Genomic DNA, 26,440 nt, shown 5'->3' with positions numbered 1-26,440 from the left:
ATTTAAAAAAAACACCACAAAACATTCAAGTAGTTGTCAATTGATGTTAAGAGTTCAAATAACTAATTTTAATGGTAACATAATTTGTATAAGATAATTTCTTAATTTCTGGAAAATAATACTTGGAACCTTGTGCAGAATAAAAGAAAGCCAGCAAGACTATATACATACAGAAGATGAGGATAAATGTATAAATAAACACACATTACTAGCAAGTCCTAATAATACTAATTGAAGAAAAATAATGAAGTTTTAACATATTTGGGTTAGAGGTAGGTACAAGATATTGCAGACAAGGAGCTAGATTAATACTTACAGCCTTGTTCTTAACATCATATCTCTTGTGAACACCTGAATTGCACAAAAGGATGATAGAAGTAGATTTTTATAAATGGGACGTTACAAATATGTTAATATATTATTTCTGGATTCAGGTAGGCTGGAAAAATTTAAAATCAACAATATATGATAGCCAGATTTATGTGAAATTTATGTAGCTGGTTCTATGAAAAATTGCTATCAATAATCTCCTTTTATATCTTGCAAGATTAAACATTACGTTGATGAAAATCAAAGATAATACTAGATTTCTGTTGAAATAGCAATGATAACAAAATTTGGATTTTAAGATAGAACAGGAAAATTCACAGGACAGGATTATTTTAGAATGGCTAGTAAATCTCACAAAAATTAATTCACTATAGAAAGAATAAATAGCTGTAGACTTGGGAGTTAAAAAAAAAAAAAAAAAAGGAATAAAAAGTCATAATGTGGACAGCAAATAAAACAGGAGCTTGCAATGCAGTAAAGTTCGCACAATAACAAGTATCATTTATTCTGTTTTATTAGATAACTACTTGGCAATATTTATGACCTCATCTAGTGTAGGAATTGGTGTGGTATTAGTATTTATTACATTGTTATATCTCTTATATCATTCAGTTGTTTAAATAATTAATGTACACTACCCAGAAAATGCAGGATTAACACCTAGTCACAACTTCTTGCAAATTATGCTTTCCCCTTTCTGTTTTATATGTGCTATAGTTGCTTGAATTATGATCAGAATCCTTCTGAGACAAATTAGATAGTAAATCTCAAGAAATGCAGTGTTTGTAATGCCCAGTGCTTAAACATGGGAATAATTTGAGGGAGAACTTTAATTGAAAATTTTAAAATAAGTTGTGGCATGATGGTTTAGTAGGATGTTTCTGTTTTAACTGAGGAAACTTGGAAATGTTCTAGAAAAGTTTGTTTGTTTGTTTGTTTGTTTGTTTATTTTTTAATTTTTTTTTTCTTCTTTTTTTTTTTTTTCTGGTATCAGCAAACATAGAACCATAGAGTGGCCTAGGTTGAAAAGGACAATAATCACAAAATCACAGAATCACAGCAGTTTGCCCTCAGCCCGGAAAGCCACACATATCCTGGTCTGCATCAAAAGAAGTATGGTCAGCAGGTCAGGAGAGATGATTCTGCCCCTCTGCTTTGCACTGGTGAGACCTCACCTGAAATACTGAATTCATATATGGAGTCTTCAGTCCAGGAGAAATAAGCACCTGTTGGAGTGCATCTAGGGGAGAGCCACAAAAATGATCCAAGAGAGAAGCCTGTCCCTGTAGGGGAGATGCTCTGGCACGCTCTTCATCTTCATGGCCCTCCTTTGGACCTGCTCCAAAACCTCTATGTCCTTCTTGTGTTGGGGGAACCTACTACTGGACTCAGTACTCTAGACGGGGTCTCATGAGAGCAGAATCACCTCTCTCAACCTGCTGTCATCTATTTCTTGATGTAACTCAAGATGTTGTTGTCCTTCTGGACTGCAAGAACACATTGCCAGCTCATGCTGAATCAACAAACACCCACAAATCCTTCTCCTCAGGGCTGCTTTTAAGCCATTTTATGCCCAAACTGTATATGTTCCTGGGATTGTCCTGACCTCTCAAACCTGTCCCAGTCCCTCTGGATAGCATCCCTTTCCTCTAGTGTGCCAACTGCACCACTCAGCACGGCATCAACTGCAGACTTGCTGAGGGTCCACTCAATCCCACTGCCTGTGTCACCCGCAAAGATATTAAAAAACACCTGACCCAGCACCGATCCCCCAGGAACACCACTTGTCACCGGTGTCCACTTGGACACTGAGCCATTGATTACAATTCTTTGAGTGTGACCATGCAGCCAATTCCTTTTCTAGTGAGTAGTAGTCATCAAATCCATTTTCCACCACTTTAGTGACCAGGATGTCATGTGGGACAGTGCCAAATGCTTTGCACAAGTCTGGGTAGATATCAGCTATTCTTCCTTTATCCTCTACTGCTGTAAGCCTATCAGAAAAGGTCACCAAGTGTGTCAGGCATGACTTGGTGATGTCAGCTCCCAGGTGAAGCTATGTTGGTTATTACCAATCACCTCATTTTTATTTTCCATGTGCCTTAGTAGGGCTTCCAGGAGAATCTGCTCCATGATCTTGTCAGGCTCAGAGTTAAGTCTGACTGGCCCGTAGTTCCCTGGGTCTTCTTTTTCTTCTTTCTTGAAAATAAGGGTTATGTTTCCCATTTTAAGTCCACAGTCATTATGGCAGTTTCCAGCTATTTTCATGGACAAATACTGACACACACATTGATACTCATGATTTATGTTGCAAAATACAATTTGAGTACATCTACTATTTCAAAATAATTTCAGTTTTATTATCTGCTGTTGAAGTGGTGTTTATTTTTTTTTGTTTGTTTGCTCTGTGTTTTTGCGCGTGTGCTACTGTTATTTTGATTCTTTTTGTTTGTTTGTTTGTTTTTAAGCTTGTGTGCAAATTTCTGACATTAGATAAATGTTCCTTTTTTTTTTTCTCTCAGATTGCAACTGAGATCTTTTTACTTATAGTAATGAACAGTTATCCAAATTTGCATTCTGCATCCTTCTACACTTTGCATGTTATCTAATCTTGCCTGACTTGATTCAAAATATTTTGAATTTAACAACAAATATTCTACATATTTCATTAAACGTAGATGTGTTTTGAATGTTAATATGGCCATCCTGAATGCCAGAAACATACATTCCTTTCTCTGAAGATATTAGTGCAATTAAACAAATCTTCCTGACATTTTAAAATGTTAACCAGTGTAAAGTATACTTAGAGTAATAAATTAACCTGCCAAGAAATATGAGTAGATCTTATTTTGTTTACTTAAATGTGGATAGAATTTAATTAATTATAGTGTTCTACTGCAATTCACAATGTTGAAAATAATTATGTGAAAAGATTGCTTGATATTAGATTTTACAAACAGGGACATAGATATCATTAAAGACCTAATCAAGAAAAAATAGCTGCATTGAAAGAAAAAAAAATATGTGTTTATTGTTTTGATTTCTTTGTTAGATTTCTTAATTCTGTTTTGTTTTAGCTTTATTTATTTATTTATTATTTATTGTTTGGCCTTTTAATGAAACTTAGATAAAAGAAAAATCTAAGTAGGAATCAATGTGGTGTAGTTCCAGTTGCCTTCTGAAATTTCTTAAGGTTTTCGGGAAGCTTGTTTGTAGTTCATTTCTCTGTTTGCATACAACTTCTAGCTAATTTCTAATGCATATCTCATTTACTTGTGCTATTGCCTCACCTTCATTGCTCTTATGGCCCTAATATCAATGGTTTAAAGTCTTTAGGAACTGTTGTCAAGAGGTTATACTTAGTATGTGCACCCATGCCCTTCATTAGCACAGTTATGATCTTGCTCCTGGTATTTCCTTTTCATTCTATGTGTGATTTGGGCCATTTTCATATATTCTGTAACTCAGTGGTTTGTGTTTGTTTGTTTGTTGTTGTTTTTGTTTTTTGTTTTTGCAGTGCTTCATAACACTATCTTATTTTTTAATTTATTATCCGTCAATATATTGAATAGTTGTTTTTCATAATTCATAAAGCCAGTTTTTTTCAGCTCCAAAAGTGTTTTCTTAGAATGACAAGTAATCATTATCATTTGACACCCTGTAATCTGCATTAAAACCCCTTGATTTGCCAGGTGTCATTTTTTGCTTGTACTTTGGAGGGATTCTGTTAAACCTCTCTATTCCTTAGTTTCCAAATTGCATTCTTCTTATAGTCTACTAAGTAAAATTACTAAATCCATTCACACGTACACCTTTTCTTTTTTTTTTTTTTTCCTTCCTACCTATGATAATTAATAGTCCAATCTAAATATTGAGCAGTTAGGAGAATATCAGCATATATATTCTCAAGATTTACATACTTTATGCATGTGTATGAGAATGCTTTCTTTCCAACTCAGAGAAGTGCAGTGCCTTGTAAAGTACCTGGAAATTGACTTGAAGGAAGATATTTTATGTATTATAAAAAATGCAAAGTTCTCAATAATTATACATGTAGTCTTATGTTTTTATGTGGAGAGTTATGATATAGAATTAGAGGTAAAAATCTCGTTCTAACCCTCAGTGCACTTTTTATGAAGGAGGAGAAATTCTAGACTACCTAGACTACTTTGACAAATCTAGTCGGTAGTTCGAAAAGGCTGTGTTTTGTTCTGTTTTACTGACTATTTCAATTTATAAGAATTGAGTTATGACATCACAAGTTCTAAGTCAGAATTCCGTATGTCACACACCACTCTCAAGTACTAGATAGTTAGCAATTAGGATCACTAATGTGTACAGTTAATTGCTTGCATTTGACTTCTCTGATATGATTAGTATTTCTTCCCTACAGAGAAATGTTATTATTAAATAATTATTATCCATTAATAGAAATTACTTTATAGATAATAGCTTTTAATTAGGACAGTAGTTTCTGCAAAGAGATAAGAACGTTTGGCTGAATAACCATGTTAATTTTCATACCATAAAACCTTTGAACTGGTCAGTGTTATTACACTGTCTTATATTTGATCTTCTTTAAAAACTTCAAATAACTTCTTGAATAACCAAAACTGCAATTACCAAAATTGTGTATGTGTGTGTGTAATTATTTTTCACAATTTATTCATCTATTTACATCACAGCGGAATGCAATGATAATTCTTCTTTTTTTTTTTTTTTTTTTTGGGGTGGGGGAGTAGGGGGTGGGGAGGGGGAAGGCGGGCTTGTCAAAATTTCTTAGTGTGGAAAACGTTAAAACAGCTTCATTTAGAAACAGGAAGCTGACTAAATATCAGAAATATTTTGTGTTTATTTTTTATTTTAGAAGTGTTTCTTTCCACAGCTTTCAATTACACTCTGTCTGACTTCATCATTCAGCCTCAGAAGGTGAGTCTGGTTGCATCAATTTTCTTGTGATGATGAATCATACAGTTTAACTAAGGTTGAGCTCAGTGCTGATGAAAACTTAAACAGCCCATATCTTGGTGTTAACAGCAGTGCTGTCACTGATCCATGCAATTTAATTTCTTTACACAGTAACTTATTTATTGTAATTCTAGTGTTGCCAGAATATTCCCACTGATAATAAATCACCTTTCTTCACACTGCATTGTCAGTTCTATGCATCATTCTCCTAAATAAACATCAATATTTTTCCTACTTTCACCTCACTATCTTTTCTTCTTTTTCTGGTTTTATAAATAATTTTATTTCACTCAGTTTTTATAACAACTTAGCATTTTCATTTTCTGCTAAAGATGCTGTGTCCAAAATTTATGGCTACTGGTTTTCCATTAAAGCTTATTTTCCTTCTGTATTTCCTCATCAGTCTTTTTTCTTCAGTGAAAAACATATTTCTTCAGTGAAAGCATATCTTTTTTCTTATTTTTTAAAATGTTTTTTTTTTCTCCAAATATTTAGGTTTTTTTCCCCATCCTATTTAATCTTCTGCTTCTCCATGCATCCTTACCATTGTTTGCTTTTTGTTTTGCCTTGGTTGTAGATCACCTTTAAATTACCACATTATTTGAATTTCACTTTCAGCTAATTCCTCAAGTATAATATTTCCTATCTCTTTTCTATCTGTGCACTCCTTTTGTATGTATTCTTTCATCATTATTTCATATCTGACCTTGTGAAGTGTACTTTCCAGATGAATTCCATACCATCACAATAAATTCCTTTGAATAGCAATTAAAGCTATGGGCTTCAGGATGCGTGTAGATGTTGGTTCCAAAGAAAGGTGCTCCCTTAAGTACTGTAGCTACAGATTTAAAAATGCACTCTTTAAATAGAGTCTCCTTTATTTTTAGTAAAACATGGTGATTTACAGGGAGGAAGCACTTTACTCTTGCTGTCTGACAGTGGATTTCAGAACGTTTCTATGAGTTAATGTTGTTTTGCTCTGTTTCTGTCTTGTTTTTTAATCCATATGGATTTTTTTAAATCAAGTTTTTGAAGGAAACAGATAGTCAATGTTGCACAACACAGGTGTTTCATTTAGAAATACAGCTGCTTTAATAATGAGGTATCTGACTGAAGTAAACCTTTCAGTCAGTGATACACACTTTGATAACTCCTATTAATCCTTTAACCGTCATTAAGTTTTTGTGTTCACATTATTATTTTTTTCCTGATTTTGATATAAATATATATTTTATATATATATAAAATAATTATATGATCTCATGACAGAAGTTTGTTTGCATGAGGGCAATATCTGGTCCTGTAAATCAGCTTTGATTTTGAAAGATCTGAACACTACTTCAACTAACATGTCATATATCTGAATCACTGTGATTTTTTTTTGTTTTGTTTTTGTTGTGTTTTTTTTTTAAGAGGAAATTTTAATAAATTTTGTCACATAAAACAATGACATTCATGCATATTCCCATCGTTAGTACCTTAAATCCGGAAATCTGAAATCTAAAACATTTTTTCCTGACATACTCTCCTGGACAACAAAGACAGGTTGTCTTCCCTCTCTTAGCATTTCTACACCTCTCATTTTGCTCCTGACTGCTAAGCTAAATGAATTTTATGATAAATGTTTTATCTTCTTTCTTTGTAAGTCAGTCCCAAATCTCTGATCAGTTTTGTTATTGAGCCCTGGAGAGTTATAGCAATTATTGCTATCATACTTTTTTCCTGTCAGCTTGATGTTTCATCCCAGTTTGGGTAGATTCTGCCTTTCTGGTGCTTGTTGTTTTTTGTTTTTTTTTTTTCAGTACACGTTTCTGAATCTAAGGGTTACATTACATATGTAAATATTTTTCTCTTGTTCTTTTCATCTAAGTCATATGGATGAAAACCATACCGGTACTGTATCTTCTTTTGCTATCAAATGAGGTTTGAGAAATACCTTGTCTCACAGAGATACCATTCTTCTTTGCTTTCAATCACAGAGTACCCACTGTCACATACTAATAAAACTACAGTAAGAGCACTGGGTCAGACAAGAAAATCTTTTTCCCCCAGATTTTGTTTCTACCAATGGCCAAATCCACCTATTACTCTAAGGGCAGGGAACAACAGAAGAATCTTATCTGCAAACTTTTCTTCCAAGGTGATTTCTATCACTGACCCACCTACCACAATGCTGCCACCATCTTAGGAAAGCCAAAGCCCAGATAAAATTGAATCTGGCAAGGGAGATGAAGGGCAACAAATTGGACAACATCTCTGTTTCAACAGCAAAAAGAAGGCTAGGGAAAACACAGGCTTGCTGCTGAATGGGACAGTTATTCAAGAATCTTTTAAGATTTGATAAACCTGGAAATGTGCATTGAAAGAGTTTCAGGATATGGTGACTTTGTGAGGATAAATCCTCTCGTTACAAAGAAACAAAAAACACTTTTTCCTTTTCTTCAGTATGAGGCTTATTTCCAACTCTCTACAAGATCTATGTACTCTTAGAGCCTTAGAGTCACAGTAGGCTAGAATCATTATCCATTCATTGTTCTGGCCTTTGGTCTTCACATGGCACTGAATGTATTTAATGAGTGTTTGCTGACATTCCTACTTCCAGAGATAGCATGCTACAACCTTCAACCTGACACTTAAGATCTCATTTGGTGCAGCACAGCTATGTAGTCTTGATTCAGTTTTATTATGTTGCTAAGGTACAAGAAGGGATGTACACCAAAGCCATATAAGACAATAAAAGGCAAAACACATGAACAGGAGTGAAATTGTTGATATGGCTACAGCTAGCAGCTGAAGGATTCAAGGAAAAAACAAACAAACAAAAAACTAAGAAATAAGAAATACTAAGGAGAAAAAGCAATTCATTTGAAGATAGTAGTTTGATAAGAATGAGAATCAACTCTCTCTAAGATGCAGTGTAGGCCAACATTTTACCTGTTGGCTGGGACTGGCTGGCTATCAGGAGCAGTATAAAACATCCTGATAATGGAGTTTTAATGCATGTTGTAGAAGATACCTGAACAAAAGGGGTACAAAGTGTAAGGTACTATTTCTAAAAGTCAGAAGTTGAAGCTACTTTTTTATTATGGCAGCTGGCTGGTAAATGAAGAATGTTTTGGATTTATTTTTTTTTCTTCTCAAAACAGAAACCATGAAACCATAGGAAATCTGAGTTCTCTGAACCACAGGAGTATTCAAAAATTAGATCTAGCACACTGCACAAGTAGAACTTCTCTGAAAATTTTTTTTTGCAGCCTATAGCAGCTAGAACTTTGATCAGTCTCATCTTCTCTGTATACTCCAGTTAAAAAAGGACTCTCCTGTCTCCTGGTCTGTGTAACAGAATGTAGCTTCATGAGCCCGAGGTGCTAGTCAAACCTGTCTCTATCATATATATGTTCCACAAACATAAACTGATGCATAAATCCATTCACTGGAAGGAATCTGAGCAGTGTATAAAAATTATGTCCCTTCATGGTAACTTCTCTAACCATTAGGTAATTTTTGATTCACCCATACTTGGCTGGAGAGCCAAGCAAAATAATGATTAGCACAAGATCTCAATACTGTGATGACATGTCCATCATATTAATAGTGGTCAGAAACTCAGATGTGTCCGGATTATATATTCCATGTTTCCTCTAGATATTTCAATTTCATGTATTGATGACAATTATAATTATTCATCTGTTAATCTGACAGTAACTCACAATTCATTTTGGAACTAAATATTTATTCCTCAGAGTAACATTACAGTCCAAACCTACCTCTTGGTCATTTTGCAGTCCAACATATGCCCTCAGCTATTTCTAACTCTTACAACATACAGATAAATGTCCCAACACTGGTAGTTTGAGACTAGGTTATATAATTGAAAGGACACTCTTTGGTTCATAGTCCATCAAGGAATGTTATGCTTTCTGAAAACACATTTGGAATTAGTTGCTTTGTATGCATTTTGATAATTGCAAGAAATGTGTATTGTAACTGAATGCCAGTTGAGAAGTGTTTTGAAGTAAAGTGACTTGATTATTCAGGTTTAATTGTCAACATCTGTCAACATAGCAATGCTTAATTCCCCACCCGAATATTTATTTATTTATTTAAAATATTTTTGTTTGTGATGGCAGCAAAACATTTCAATTGAATTTCAGTGATAAGTGAACTAAGTGCCAGAATATTTATGCTTCCGGGGTTTCAACAATACTTCATTTACTTTCAGAAAATTATTTCAGAAGAAACTATATCACTAATCTAGACCTATATTAGATTTCTTCTTTATCCTTCTCCTTTTTTTTTTTTTTTTTTTTTTTTTGTGCCATTCAATCAACAAAGCTAAGTTTCATTCAAAATATGAAACACCTTGAACTTCATTCATGGAGAATTGGAGAGTCATAGAATCATAATATGTTTTGGGCTGGAAGGGACACCAGGGATCATGAAGTTCCCCCTCGACCTGCCACAGGCAGGGCCACCAGCTTCCAGATCTGGTAGTAGACCTCCTGCCCAGGGCCCCATCCAACCTGCTCTTGAACACCTCCAGCTATGGAGCATCCACAGCCTGTCTGGGCAGTCTCTGGAGACTTTGTGTAAGCTTGCCATTATTTAAGTCTCTATGGGTTCTGAAAATGCAGGGTTTTTTTTCTATTTCATTTGGAGAGGTTTGACTGATAATTTACTGCTGAGGTTTGAGTTGGATTTGGATTTCTGATCTACTAGAAAGGTGTAAGAAAAGAAAAAAAACTAAAATGATTTGGCATACTCATTTCATAAGAACAACTCTGTCTTTGAAAGTGATACATACATTCTGGAGAATAGTATTCTCATGATATTTTGTTTACATTACTGATTTAGATCAGAACAATGTAGTCAGCATCATGAGTCTGAGTTGATTCATAAGTAGAATGTGTACTACCAACTGTCATAAATGCACGAGAAAGGAAACAAACTGTTTATGGCTGTGAAATGCTGATGGTATAATGGCACGGGTGTGGAGAATATGAAAGAACAGGGAAACACTTTTATTTACTTGCATTTCTTTATTAAAACAGAGAGTTGCAGTAGCCTGTGGCACAGTGTGTATTGGTAAAGACATGCAACAACAGATTACATTCATTTTAAAATTGCATTAGGGTATAACTGAAGGGAAACAAGAATTGATTTTTCTTGATGAAGAACAAAAATTTTAATGGTGTGTACGAAAATCTTGGTGGGGAAGAAAAAAAAAGAAAAAAAAAAAAAAGGTTAATTTTGACTTGAAATGGAACATTGAACTTGTTCCAAATTTGTATTTCTATAGCTTTAAATGGTTCTGTGATGTACAACTTCAGGATAGAATTTGAAACTTTTCATGGTGGAAAAGAAGGTATTTTCAAAATTTAACTACAGAAACATTTCTAGTAGTTCATTTAAATAGAAATCACCAAGAACATTTCAGTTTTTGTTTTTGTTTTTTTTTTTTTGTTTGTTTGTTTGTTTGTTTATGGTTATGAAACTGTGCATTTACCTAATAATACATTTTCAAAGCCTTACTGAAAAACTAACTGTTCTCACCAAGTGTATATCTTTTAATTGCAGGGAAAATATAATTCTCTCTCCTTTATTACAAATGTCAGAGCCATCTTAGTTCAGCTAGGGTCTACAAGAGGGGTTCTCATGGCTTTTTAAATGGAGCACTTCTCAACAAGTATTTCACACAAGGCAGGGTTATAGTCAATGCCCATGTGCTGATGAATAATGAGAATTAGAGGTGGTAGCAGAAACAAGAGGTTTCAGTTGATATTAGGCCTGTGATCAGTTCCAGGGTGCTGCCTTTTCCCACAGACGAGGGAAGGTATAATCCACATAATAATTTCAAGAATTCGGGTTCCTGCAAATAATTTCCGTAAAACCTTCACAACAGAGTAGCACCTTTTTCATCTCTCTCCCTGTTGCTTTAATAACCTAAGAATTTACTCTATCAAGTAATATCTATCAGACTTATTTTAATTAGTTACTGCAGATTATTGTCTGTAAAAGATATATTTGTTGTTATACAGTGATATGTATACTACACACTCTGCTTTATAAAATAGCATCCCTTTAAATTAAAGATTGTTCTTGGTATTTTTAGCACATAGAAAGAAGCCTCTATGTAACAATTTTCAGTGTCTATCATTTTTGCTCTGATGAATTGTGGATGATTGGTTTGTAGTTCACTGGCTATATTATTGAAGCTGGTTCCATTCAGTGTGATAAATGTTGTTAGCTAGATTTCAAACAAAATGTAACAAGATTACCTGTTTTAAGGTTTGAGCAGATCAGATGCTCTTGAAGTTCCTTCTGAACTTCAATCTAATGTATCTGTAAAAATTGTTTAAAAATAAAAACAGCTAATGTGTCTTTAGCTCTTTTTTTGTTTGTTTGTTTGTTTTCTCCCCATCAGCACTGTGTGTGCTGTGCAAACCAGTTCTCCATGCCAAATGCAGAAGCAGCCATACATCATAACCTTGTGCAGTCTGATTCCCTATCCCTGTTCGGGCTGGACTGTGTCCTTTCTCTGCTTTTACTGCTTGAACATACTAATTTAGAAGCTTCACTATAAGTAATAGGTTATTTTTACAGTGTTTCCTTTTTTTCCTGGTAGTAGGGATGTCCTGTAAATGAACAGTAAAATGCAAATTGTTTACAAATATATTTTGATGAACAAGTTCCCTGAGGGTTAAATGAAACTTCAGCATTTTCACTGCAGTGGTGTGACAATGAGTCATTGACAATGCCCAGTGTGCCAAAGTCCCAGGTGCACTGCTTTCTAAAACAGTGGACAGAAAAACAACAGTGTTTGTTGTTTTTTTTTCTCAGTCATCAATTTTGTGATGCCAAATTGGCTTTCTGGAATACCCACAGCAGTTTGCAAATGATGTGTGAAATAAAATATTCCTACCTGCACTGGACAAGAAAAATAAAATAAAATTCTTTCCTATCAGTGCTCTGACATGCTATTTCAGTGAAGCTTTGTATCCAGTCTGGTATCACTGCCAGAAATAAGACACTACTTCCAGACACTGAGAAAATTGCCATTTACAAAAATCTTTTGTACATTTTTCTTCTTCAGTTTCCCTGTTTATTCGCTCATCATTATTAACCTCAATAGCTTTGTCTTTTGGAAATATACTTGCTTGTGCAAGCTTACCCCAGCAGTTGTTAGAATGATTTTTCTTTTCACTGGAATGATTTTCCTTTTGTTTTTCTAACTAATCATTGCTTGAGAAAGTGCCCAACCAAGATGTCCTTTTAAGGTTTATTGCTCTCTACTGTGATTAAGTTTACCCATGCACACTCCTTTCCAGCTCTTTTGCTTGTATGGGATTTAATTTGCTGTGTATTTCTAGATTAATTTGTAAAAACAGTAAAGATATTTTTCACTGTTAAGCTTACTTTCTTTTGAACTTATCATTAAATTAGTAAAATTTTATTTTCCTCTTTTCATTGGAATTTGAATAATCACAATAGAAGAGGTCTGAATTTGTATACTCTCTCAGATTACCTAAAAGTCTGCATGTAATTAACCTATCTTTTTATTTAGAAAAAAAATTTCTCTTTTGGTTACTGGCACCAAAGGTGATATTTTAGACATGAATGGGTGGTAGGTTACTGAACAAATGTTAATTCTAGAGAATTTCTTATAAATGCAGATGCTGTTAATAAAGGCTTTATTGTGTATAAATGAAAAAAAAAAAAAAAAGTAACAGAATAAGATAATAAATAGTTAATAATGTGTCATTAAACAAAAAAATAATAATAATAATAATAATAAATCACAAGGACAGAACAAACATAATAGTGCCTTTAACAATCATTTCAATATAATTCAAACAGCATTTGATACTATTCATCAAAGAGAAATGAAAATTAAGACTTCAGCAAGAATAAACTATATGTGTGCATATATTTATTATATAATATTATCATATATTATATATTATTATAATATAATTTGAGGTTTGAAAGGAATTGTTCTATAGCATATATATTTTCAGAAATATCTTCTCTGTTGTTTCTAAAGCACTCTGCATGTCATTGAAAAGAAATTCCAAACCAATGGATTAATGAAATAAGGCAATTCCTGCACCTTGAGAAATTGCTGAAGTCCTTGGGCATCAGCAAATGTGTGCTCCCCTCCAAAACAGTTGTGAAGTACTGTCTATTGCTTAGTGGGGTCACTGAACTACTGAAGTCAATATTGCTTGCAGGTATTCATAAATGTTAAGCTGCAGCCAACTGTATAAATCTGTGAAACAGAGAAACATGGTTAATTATTCTGTGCAGATGTCCACACAAACACATCTATTTTACTTCTGATACCTGAGTAAATCATTTCAGCTTAGCACAGGTAGTTCTTCATGACACCACACTGTACGGTGCTGTAATAAAAAAAAAAAAAAAAAAAAAAAAAAAAAGAAGATTGTGGTCATTTGCTTCTTGGAAAGTCCCTATTGATCCTGAAGTATCTTTATGTCTTTTATTTTTGTCTCTAGTGCTGAGGGAGATTAAACACCTTCAAGTAAGAAAGATTTTATCATTTTTATCCCTTTTCCTCAAGGTTGAAGATACCCCCCAACACACTAAGATTGTTGTGACAGAAGTGTGAGTAACCAGGATTACGTGACTTCCGTACAATTCCGTACAAGAACTGTAGAACCAGAAAATAAATGAGCTTCAGCTATATCAAAGTCTGTAATTACTGGTGAGACTTAAGCCCACAATCCTTATAAAGATAATGCATGACTTTATCTCCTAATGCCTGATAAGTATTGTATTAAACACATCTTGGGGGGATTCTGTTTACATTCTTAGATGGATACTTGATGTCTACATAAGAACTGTTATGTGGGCATATATCAGGCTTCTTGTTTTCATACAGCTGCTAAGTTTGTTGTGCTTTTGATGTGCACTGCAATTTCTCCATGGAAAAACAGTAAAAAACATTTGCAGTTATAAGTAGTTCAAAAATGTTTCTTCATACATATTAATGCTTGTTTTCCTAAATTGCCTTTCTTTTTTTTTCTTTTCTTTTGTCATTGATATTCCAGTTATCTAAAAGTAGGTGTTACTTTAACCTATTTTTGACTTGAACCATGGCCAGTGCCATTTAATATACATCTTGGTAGCTAACCTCCCCCTCCACTGTGTACGAAGGTAGTGGACTTTGTTTACAATTATCTTTCATATGCCTGATAGATCAATAACTCATGTCCAATTAACCATTTATTTTTAAATTTATTTCCAAGGATGAGAATATGTTTCTTTACCATAGTCACAAAAAGTTCTCTGAAAAACTATGCAAACTGTATATCACAGCTCAGTTGTCTCAAGCCCATAATTCCAGTTTGAGCACTCTGCACTAAGCAAATGCCAAGCAAAGGCATACAAACAATGTACATGTGGTCTCTAAGTTTGTTATTTTCAGATCACTTTTATATTCACATTGGAAAATTCTTGACTTTGCATTATGGAGTTATTCTCTCCATCCACTGTGGGGAAAGGTGAACAGGGAGGAACCTGCTGAGAATTAATTCAGTAAATTTCAGTTGTTATTCTGTGGTAAATACTTTCCACATAAGAAAGAAATGATGGTTGGGTTTTGACTATCTTTATTTGATTCAGATTGAAATGAGTCCCCGTAGAGGTCTTTATAAAAGGACTAACCTTAAGATACTTTATGTAAATGCATTTATGTAAAATCCATAACATATGAGACAGAATTAGACTGAGCTAGGAGTACTGCTGAGCAAAGAAGCCAACCCTCATGAATCTCTTGGGAAAAAGAAGGATAAAAAAACTTTTCATGCTACATTGGCTTAATTAGCTGCTGTTTAATAGTAGTTAACTTGCACTCCCCACTCTAAAACAAAGCTAAGTCTTCATACTTTTTGACTGACAACTGAGTGTAAAACCACATTCGTTTTTTTACCTACCTACTTTCTGTCTTTGTGCAGATAGAATTTTCTTTTATACACATAATAATACCTGTTGTATGACTTCTTTTGGATGGCAAATTATTTGAAACTACCCTTTAGTTTATAAATGCATTTTAAGTAGTACAAATAGGGTGCCACTGTCTTTGCGCAACAGAAAATTGAAGATATAATACAGAACAGTAAGGCCACCCTACACACTGAAAAGTGTATCTTATAAAACAGTAATTTCTGAGCTGTGGGTGCTAGGGAATTTCTTTTGTTTCATTAGTATACTAGTGCAGTGAAGAAATTTTTATGTGACATATGTAATGCAGATGCCGAATGGTCAAATCTGATTATGCTCAACTAAAGTACAAGAGCATAGTAGCGATGTGGTGTTAGCTGAGGTTCAGAGAATGGCATTAATATAGGATTAAAAAGTTTGTTGTAGGTCAAAGGTTCATCTGCCCCACTGACCTGTACAAATCAGAGCTTGTAGAGTGAATATTTAGTAATAAAGACAGGGCACATTGTGATTTTCCTTTGAACTATTTTCAGTTTTGAACTTGTTTTGGATCATGAACTTATTTGAAGTGAATATGTTCTTGGTGTGTTTTGATTCCACACAATTTTTCAGTTTATCCTGAAGGCTCTGTAAACTTTTAGCATTCACAACATCTTGTGGTAGTGTTGTATTGTCTGAGCAACTGCTTCTTTTGTTATGAATCTGTCTTACACTAGTTTCATATCATGTCCGCAGTTCCTGTATTGAAAGAGCGTACCATTTCTCCTCATTTACTATCCCTGCATCATTTTGATTTTATAGTTTGCTACTGTCTCTTTCTCTCTCTCCAGACCTGACCTGTTTTTTAAGCAAGAAGTATCCTATGACACTGATTCTTCTCAACAACATACTCTGAATCTTTTCCATTTTTATTTGCTTTGGTGAAAACAACAGCGTAGTGATACTCTCTTGTTTCATTCTTTATGACTTTCCTAATAATTCCGAATGCCTTATTTGCTAGTTTTTACTACTGTTTTTACAAAGCTATTGTAACCCCACACAATCTCACCTGGTCATCTCAGGGCCCATCTTTTCACTTGCACATCACTTATGCATGCACACTTTCCTTGTGCTTCTCTTTACATTTTACTCTGCATAACCATTCTGCTGCTCTCTGCACCAGAAAAACGCAAACTGTTTAACTGTCACAGATGGAGCAGAACAGAGCAATCATGAACCTGGATAACTTTCTTTATCTTTTTCTTTTTCTTTTACTCTTTCTTTTTCTTTTTCTTTTTCTTTTTCTTTTTCTTTTTCTTTTTCTTTTTCTTTTTCTTTTTCTTTTTCTTTTTCTTCTTCTTTTTCTTTTTCTTTTTCTTTTTCTTTTACTCTTTCTTTTTTCTTTTGCCTTCCCTGTGATGCTAAGAGGTCAGTATGCATGGGAAGCAAACATATTTCTATGACAATATAATGCTAAAACCTCAGGTTAGTTGGTTCCAGAAACAGGCTTCTGATACATGAGCTATTGTTTCTTCCTTCAGTAATTTTTGTCCTTGGTAAATCCACAGAGCAATATTCTATAGTATATAAAGGTACTGTATGTCCATGAGTGTCATATAGTTACATAAGCTGTGTATATATACGCCAGGCTCACTGCAGCACCTTATTCATAAACTTTCAACTACAAGTTTCAATATGTTTATGTTTGTATGTAATTTTAATGTTTGTTTATTTGTTTCAGATTTAATAATTTCCTTCACGGTACATTACTTTTTTATTTCTTTCCCCTATTGTCACATTCTGCTTATAAGGGGAGGTCTGTTACACCTATTTTTCATATATGATTATAATGTTATGTAAGGAATTTTAGACAATTTCCATGTGAATTTTGTCACTGTAAGGAAAACTGTTGAACACAGCCTAACCTTCTGATTAACTGTCTGAGGCAAGTGACGAGTCAGCTCTGGGAGCACAGCTTCGGGAGCACAGAATCACAGAATGACCTGGGTTGGAAGGGACCCCAAGGATCATGCAGTTCATAATCCCCCTGCCTAGCAGGGCCACCAAACATGGCCCTGTGCTCTCAGAAGGGGTGGAGCTTATCTTCACCTCTCCTAGATACCATTTAAGGGCTGACCAGCAGTAAGGTAGGTTTCTCCTTTGAGGAATTTTTGTGGTGAGCCTCAACATTGGCAAGCATCTATCTCAACTGAAAGCCTGAGCACTGGTGAGTCTCTTCTTAGATACCCTCTGGCTATTTACTCAGTAATTATAACTATACGCTTGTATTATTCCAACTATACAGTCACATTCTATGAATTCGTCTATAGAGTAGAGCCTTTTGAACTGATAAATACAGTTTTCCCTGAAGGCATGATAAGTTCTTAGTGGTTTTTATCATTTCATTAAATTTCTGAACTGCCCCAATAGCAGTTGTGAAATATATTTGGGGTTAGGAAGGGGGAATGATTTCTCAAGGTAAGGTCTTATCCATTCCAAGGTCTTGGATAAAATCAATAATTCAGAATACTAATATGCTACAGGCAAAGCCAACCAATCAGCTAGGTCTTGTATGTTGCCAAGTCTGAAGTTATTTGGTAGCAAGATGGAATAAAATATTTTCATGTTGCTGCTTGTTCTTTATTTAACACATCTTGCTTTTCAAAGCATTGTTTTTCATAGATTCACCAAGCTTAGAAAAGAACTTCAATATCATCTAGTCCAGCTATCCACCGATCACCAATATCGCCATCCCTGAATGTGTATGAAAACTGTCTGAATGTGGTGCTCAGGGACATGATTTAGTGGTGGATTGTTAGAGTTAGTGTAGTAAGATTAGGTTGCAGTTGGACTTGATAATCTTTGAGATCTTTTCCAATCTGAGCGATTCTTTGGTTTGTTCAATAAATTTGGTCCTTTAATGCAACATATAAACATGTATTAAACACCTACAGGGACAGTGAATCAAGCACCTCCTGGGTGGCAGCAGCTGACTGCTTTTTTGGAGAAGAAATTTTTTCTAATATGCAACCTGAACCTCCTCTGATGCAGCTTGAGGCCATTCCCTCTGGTCCTATTGTTAGTTACACAGAAGAAGAGACCAATACCCACCTCAACCTAACCTCCTTTCAGGGAACTGTAGAGAGCTATATGGTCTCTCCCGACTCTCTTCCAGACTAAACAATCTCAGTTCTGTCAGCTACCCCTCTTAAGACTTATGCTCCAGGCCCGTCATTAGCTTTGTTGTCATTCTCTGGACATGCTTTAGGACCTCAATGTCTTTACTGTAGTTGAGGTGTCCAAAACTGAACATGGTACTTGAGGTGCAGCCTCATCAGAGCTGAGTACAGAGTAAGGATGATCACTTCCTTAGTCTGCTGGCTGCTTTGATTCAAGCTAGGATGCCTTTGGCCTTCTTGTCCACCAGCTGGCTCATGTTCAGCCAAACCTCAACCAAGAAATTCCAAAAGGTTACATCACCAAATTCACACATCATAACGCTTAAAATGTGTTTCTTTTACTGTTTCAATTTACTAATGCTGGTAGCTTAGAAATCTAAATTTGATAGTATTGTACAGTTTAATTTATTCTTTCTTGGAAATCATTCCAAAATTCAAGAGGTCGCTTACTCATGCATGCAGTAGGATCAGAAATAACAATAGTAGTAGTTGCACTGGAATAGAAAAATGAAATAGGAAAAGCTAATTTATTTACTGCTCTTGGATTTGTTTATATCAGTGAATTAGTATTTTGTTCCATGCAGTGCAATTTAAAACCACTTTTCTGTAATTCTCCTTTTTATAGTTGTGAATAATTGCTATGTGAAAAATGAATACATAGCAGAAAATTGTTAAATGAGTAATCTCATTTTAAACACATTTATTCTATTAGCTAGCATTTATTTGAGAGGACCACACTGTGTTACAGCATATACCCTGGGGTGCTGGAAGTCTGGTGGCATAGAGTTTTTGCACAATTCATTTGTTTAGTTTCACCATGAATGTTATCAGGTCTTGGTTGGTTTGTTTGTGTGGGTTTTTTTTGTTTGTTTGTTTTTGTGTGTGTGTTTGTTTGTTTTTACCTGAAATAAGTGAGTTTTCTACTTTGTTGCAGAAAGAATTTAATTGTCCAATTGCCTTGTGATTTAGTTCTACCATAGCTGAGGAGATGAGGGATATTAACCATTTTATTGAAACAAACTGCCTGAAAATTAAGTGTAATGAAATGATAAGAGAGGTCTGAAAAGGAGCTGTTCATAACTGTGTTAACAGAAATAAAATACCATCAAATCTGTGGACAGATGTAGCTAACAGTCTCCTTGCTTACTTTAACAAACCTTTAATCTCAAAAGACATTTCATATATTCTTGAATTGCATGCTTGTATGTGATAATCATTAATGCAGTTTCTGACAAAAAGTGCCTGTGTTGACAACTATCTTCTTTTGGGTTAGAGATTGATTGTCATGTGAGATTATAGCTATCAGTTAAGGGTGTTGTATTTGTTTTTTGTTGCCGTTGTTTTTTGGTTTTATGTTTGATAATCTTTTGAACTTCTTTACAAAGCTCTGCTGCTAAGAGCGGGTACAATAGTGTCCGTTTTCTGTGCTACCCTCTTCACTAGTGCTTTCCTACACTTCCACACCATCTTTTTTGAAAACCAACAGTGTAAATATCTACACCCAAGGGATTGATTTCAAACATTTTGTCAGTAAACAGCAGTACTGTGAGTTGAAGCTATAGCAGCATCATCACCTTGTTAGCCTTATTTATCCTCCTACTGATGCGGTTTTATATGTACACCTTGGCATACACATTAAAATGAACTCATTGCACAATTTAAACTTAAATTAGGAAAGGGAGCATTTTTAAAAATGACCTTATATGCTGAGGTAAAGTAATGGCTACAGAAATGGCTGACTTGATGCCTTACTCCAGCAATAACTACTAAAAACTGGGCCAAGTTGAGCCAAGACTGTAAAAGTTAACATCCTGATGGGTACTGATGAAAACTGCTGGAAGAGAGTGAAAATATGTTTTAAAAAGCAAAATTAAAAAAAAAAAAAAAAAAAAAAAAAAAAGTAACAAGTGTTTTTGACATCTCATTTTGATTTACAGCCTTTATTAAGGAATCTTAGCTCAGTGGTGCTGCAGTTAAGTATCTCTCTGAGATACTAAGCTTGTGGTTTTGTCTCTGCTGAGTTTTTTACTGCTTCTTGTAAAGCTCATATTTTTTTCTAGAAAAAAAGAATGTTCTTTTAATGAGTCTGCAAGGTCACAGTGTTATTTCAAAGTTATTTGAGCACTTCCTTGTACATGTATTTCACCTTCAGATCTCAAAAGAAAAGCCTTAATTTATTTGGGCTCTATGTCTCTACATAAAATTTTGAATATGTTTGGTTTTTTTTCTCTTTTTTTTCTGGAACAGACGGTCAGGAAAATATCTAGATTTACTGCAGTTCTGAATAACTGTAGGTCTATGTCTCTGAAAGTTAAACATTTAAGCACAAAAAAAGACTAGAAGAATGTAGCATTGTTTATTTCAAAGGTGATTTTCCTGATTTCTTCTTTCCCTTTCTTTTTTCAGATATGACTGTAGAATCGTAGAATGGCTTAGGTTAGAATAGATCTAAAGATCACTGTGAAAGACAGAACTGGTTTTCTTTTGTTGTCTCAAAGCTTGCTTCATGAGGCCTTTCTGATGATAAGACTGGCGACTGCTAACTATCTAGGAGGGTGAATGGTGGGTGTTGGTGTGCCATAGTGTTTCTGCTTACGACCGCAAAGATAAGCAGAAATGGGAAGAGCAGTCTTTCTCAGGGGTGCTGCTCGAAGGAGTGGACCACTGCAGAAGGCGATAACGCTTGTGTCCGGCAACGGAGACCCCCCTCTTCCTTCCTTGCTGGCTCATCTGTGGCCAGGAATGTCACAAAGGCTGGTTGTAAATCATCTTTTGAGAAGTGTTTGCCTGTTTGTTCAGAAGTTTGGTATTTCCCCCAAAAATGCTGAGCTGCAATTCTCAGACTTCGAAGAGGAAAATTCCCACCGAAATGGGGGATAAAAGGCCCTCACTAAACTGGGGACTTGGGAGACAAACTCCCAAAGACACCTTTGACGGAGAATTCCCTGAGGGGAAAACTTTGTCGGAATAACCCCCGGGACCGGCTTGCTGCGGAGCTCCCTGGCTGTCTCCCATCCCCCGCGGTGATCAGACGAGTTCCTGAGATCAACGGACCTATTGTGTACCTCGCTGGACCCACGGTGGTGACTATATCTCTTTTGCTATCTGCAAAGACTCCTTGCTTATATTTCCTACTTTCCCTATCGCCTACCTTCCCTTCCCCATCTCCCTAAAAACGGCTAGGACTTTAATAAACTGGTTGGACCAACATTTGAACCGTTGCTTCTTAATCTCACGCCGGGTATATACACAAAAGAACCTTGCCTCCCTCCTGTAAATTGGAGCGAGACAATCACCTATATTCAAACTCCCTGCCATGGGCAGGATTGTCACTGACTGAATCAGGATACCCAGAGCCTCATCCGAGCTGGCCTCTAACACCTCCAAGGATAGGGCGTCCATGGCTTCTCTGGGCAGCCTGTACCAGTGCCTCAGTGTCCTCCGAGTAAAGAATTATTGCTTAAGGTATAATTTAAATCTGCCATATTTAAGTTTAAAGTCATTCCTCCTTGTCCTATCACTGTCAGACAATATAAAAAGTCAGTCTCCCTCCTGCTTAAAAGCTACTTTTAAGTACTGGAAGGCTGCAATGAGGTCTTTCCAGATTTCTCTCTTTTCCAAGATGAACAAGTCCAGCTCTATCACTTTTTTCTTCCTAAGAGAAGTGTTCCATCTCTGTGACCATCTTCATGGTCCCCTTCTGACACTTTAACAACTGTGTGTCTTTATTGAGTGGGGTGCCTCAGAAAAAGATACAGGGCTCCACATGGAGTCTTCATATGGGCAGAGCAGAAGTTGACAATCCCCTCCTTCTCCCTGCCAGCCACTCCTCTTTTAATGCAGCCTGAGATACTGTTGACCTTCTGGGCTGTGAGCAGAAACTGCTGGATCATGCCTAGCTTTTTGTCCACCAGGTTTCGCCAGTTCCTTCTCTGCAGGGCTCTCAGTGTGTTCTTCTCTCAGTCTGTGTATGTATCTGCGATAGTCATGACCTGAGCGCAACACCCTGCAATTGGTTTTGTAGAACGTTATTAGGTTTCTGTCAGCCCAATTTTCAAGCCTGACCAGATTTCTCTGGATGGCATCCCTTCCTTCTGTCATATCAATGACACCACTTAGCTTAGTGTCCTAATTTTTAAAAAGCACACATGTGAAAATGGGCTTATTCTGGTTGTTAACTAATGTTATACTTGGGCCTCTGGAGATAACTCCATAAATTTTAAATAAAAATCTCTCTTCTGATAGTTTGTTCCAGTAGTAAAATACTCTTTTCCACAAAAAAAATAAACTATTATTTCTGTATTCTGAACACAAGAATAAACAGGTAATTATCTCTGTTTACAACTGATTTATTTTATAATATTTATAATACTCTATAATATAATAAAATACAGTTAATATATTTAATATATATTTTAGTATGTAGTAAACCATGTGGAACTAGGAGGAAATTTGACTCTAGTAATTCTGTACTATATTTTCTCACAGCAAATGAGAATTACACAGTATTGTCACAATTTGTTATTGTCACAATTTGTTTTTGTTTTTTGTTTTTTATAATGCATAGAATCATAAAATCACCAAGGTTGGAAATGACCTAAAAGATCATCCAGTCCAACTGTTCACCTTTTACCAATAGCTCCCACTAAACCATGTCCCTCAATACAACATCCAGTCATTCCTTGAACAGCCCCATGGTCAGTGACTCCACCACCTCCCTGGGCAGTCCATTCCAGTGTCTGACCACCCTTTCTGATAAGGGTTCTTAATGTTCTTTAGTTAAATTAAATATAAAAATAATGGCCTATACTTTTTACATGTTTTAATGATATACTCTTGATTCTTATGTTTTCATTTACAATATTGCATTTTCTCCAACCTTGCGATAGATATTATATGCATTTTTAGAAGCAAATGGAAAATTTTTATCATTTTTTTTCCAGCTTTAGCTCTTTGATTATATTACCACTTCTGATTTTTTGTACATGCTGGTTCTTTTTTTCCTCTTCTTTTAGTATTAATTACAGTTCAGTTCTTCAGTGATACTCAGCAATTCTTTATATAAAGAATATTTTCATGATTGCATGCCCAGTTCTGTATTGAATTTAGTTATGCAGAAATGTTATACACCATCCAGTGTGCTTGTTTCTTCCAATAACTTGCTGTAGGCCATTATGATCTGCAGGAAAGCCTAAGGAACAATGAGCACTCAAAGGAACAAGCTTTATTTTTGGATAATCTATGCATTATCCTGCTTTCAGTGGGAGGCTAGGAAAGCTGCAGATGAATTAGTTATATGCTACTTGTTAAGTAAAAATATTCCATTTATCTTGAGAAGTTTTCAAAGTATATACTAACTGGGGACACAAAGAAAATTGTTGATGTGTTCAAGGTGTTTAAGAACAAGTTATTTTACATCTGCATGTATAAAAATTATTTATGAAAACAAACTTATGTTTCTTCATTGCAGTCAGTTTACATTTGTTTAATATTTTACATATATCTGCATAACTTGTGCAGGCTTTTATTTATTTTCCTCTTAGAAAATGAGAAATGTTTAGTAGATTCAGTATTTAATTTTTTTCTTAGTGAGAAATTTTTGAGCTACCACTCTCAATGACTTCAGAAGCTTGAATGTGGATTTTTCACATTGTGTTGTGAACTGACAACTGAAGTTACATACTCCTGTTACAAAAATGTTCAAGCAAAACCTATGCAGGATAAAAGGAATACAACTCAAGTGATATCTCTTGCAGCAAATTAGTAACTGCTTAAATAATGCTGGAATATGGACTCATGTTCCATTTTGATCTACTAAGGATGTTGAATACTGAAGAGCTACATAATAAACCAATACAAATAGCATGGAAGATATTCATGACAGTCCTGAAGCATGTTCCATACTTTTATGCTCCTATTACACTATTCTTAAGGTTCCTCAAACTTGCAGCAATTTAATAACACCTATTGCTATTGAAACAAGTTCCTTCCTGATTCTGGAGTTCAGATGATCAGGATGATGGCTCACTTTTTGGGCTGCATACATCTTATTGTACTAATTTTAGTGCAAGTTTGTGCAAGTCAGATTAACTTCAGAAACTTGTTTTCTTTACTGTGTGTGTAAAAGAGGAAATTAGCGTTTTCTCCAACTTCTTTTGTTCTGATAAATTTCATGTCTTCTGTAATCTAAGTGAATAGACATAATGGTGCCTAACTAAGTTTTGTGGTATTCTGTGACGGAGTCATCAAATTTGAATCTGTAACCTTTCTGCTTACCTAGCTTTCAGTGATAATTATCTGACATACAGATGAATCACACTGCCTTAAAATAGAATTAATGAGCATTTCCATTGAGGGTGCAATCTTCTAGATTATTAAAGAGCATCTGTGTTCTTTCAATTATGGTAATTTCACTGTTTTAAATAGTGTTTTACATTTCCTGATGGGAATGCAACTATACTCAGCATATGCTTATTAAGCCACTTAACAAACACAGTTTTATTAATAAAATCCAAGGTGTGTCATCTTTTTCTGTATTTTAAAAATCTGAAAAACATTCTCCAAATACAGGAACAAAGTCCCAGTGTAGCTATTCAGGACAAGCTATGTGTAAGAAATGGGAGGTTTAAATGAGTGGTCTTCATACTGAAGTTGGAAGCATACTTCCAGGGTTCTGAGAAACAGGAGCCAAGGGGTACCACTTTAGTAAATGCAGATTCATTTTTGTATGTGAATTTCCAAAAGAATCTCTCTGTCCATTTAGAATAGTACAAAGTTAGTATCTTTTAGTTGGAGCTGTATTCACTATAGGGGAGATATGTACTTGAATGGGAAACTGGTAACAGTTGAATTCTCCTTGAGTTCTAAGGAGGCCATGGGGCAGAGATTTTAGTGAAAACTGAAAACAGATGAAAAGCTCTTTAAGTGTCCATGAGTCAAGAACAAATCGGAAGAATGATAATAAAGGAAAACCTGGACTATCTAAGATCTAAAAATGAAGAACAGTACAATGTACGGCGTTCTAGCTGAACTTTCTGTTTAACTAGTAAATTGTGATCTAAGACAGGGACCTCAATTATGTCAGAGTATATAATCAATACAGTGGGCTGATGAGATATTCCAAGAATGTACAGAAATCATTTTCTAATTGTGTTATCATTGTTTAGAGTAAAATTACTAAAGCGTAGTCTTTCAGGAAACTGTCAGGATAGGAAAAAATAGCTTCAAAGTGATGTATAGGAGAGATCTAGCTGTAACAGCTTGGGATGGGAAAATGTATGTTCTCCCTCCCTACAAAGGGGAAAAAAAAGTAAAGAAGACAAGGTGTGGGGGAATGGGGGGGGGGGGGGGGGTATGGCTTGCATGCTTCCAAACAATTTATGCCTCCAAATTACAGTTTGTCTTTTTTTTAAAAATTACAATTTTTTTTTTTTAATTTTATTTATTTATTTATTTATTTATTTTTCTAAATTAGAAAGGTAGTTACTTCATTAAATATTTGCTAGCAATTATTCTGGGGCTGATAGTCAAGCAGTCATAGACAAAGTTGGTTAATAACAATGGATTTGCAGTAGTAGATATTGTTGGAAAGTTTGCAAACCAATGCACATCTCATATTTCTTAGCTTTTTGCCGCATAGTTTTTCTAGAAATGTTGGGAAAATCAGAGAACAAAGCAAAGTAGCATACTGTTTTTAGCTAGATAACAGACTTGATGAAATTCAGGACCACAGATTTTCTTGTCCCTTACCTAATAAGGAACAGAAAATTGTTTAACATTCAAATTACATTTCCAGTAGTTAGTGCTGTTTGGTTTTTATACATTTATGACTAGATTTTTGCACAATAATGCAAGTAGAGCCTTTTTCTCCTGGATTAATACTTAGCAATATATGTGAGCTATATGTTTAATAAAAAGTAATAACAAATATACTGTTAAGATTTTTCATGGTCTACTAGACATATGTACATAATCTTCAAACCTGTGAGACAGCATAATTTAGTACCCCATTTTATAACTGG

The 26,440-nt window shown here is 35.0% G+C and overlaps 1 long non-coding RNA gene across 1 annotated transcript in view; it reads left to right on the top strand.

Moving 5' to 3' along the window:
- Positions 1-21,635, top strand: part of LOC146762001 (uncharacterized) — a 100,495-nt gene extending 78,860 nt beyond the window's left edge. The window contains exon 2 of the long non-coding RNA XR_014942810.1: positions 21,219-21,635. This is a non-coding gene — a long non-coding RNA (uncharacterized LOC146762001). The remainder of the gene's footprint in view (positions 1-21,218) is intronic.
- The last annotated feature ends 4,805 nt before the right edge of the window (positions 21,636-26,440 follow it).

The sequence above is a fragment of the Coturnix japonica genome, chromosome 2 (assembly GCF_054131305.1).
Source record: "Coturnix japonica strain WE chromosome 2, WE-NBRP24, whole genome shotgun sequence".
NCBI classification, from domain to species: Eukaryota; Metazoa; Chordata; class Aves; order Galliformes; family Phasianidae; genus Coturnix; species Coturnix japonica.
Note: the sequence above shows the minus strand (reverse complement) of the source record. Positions and strands in the feature narration are given on the sequence as shown.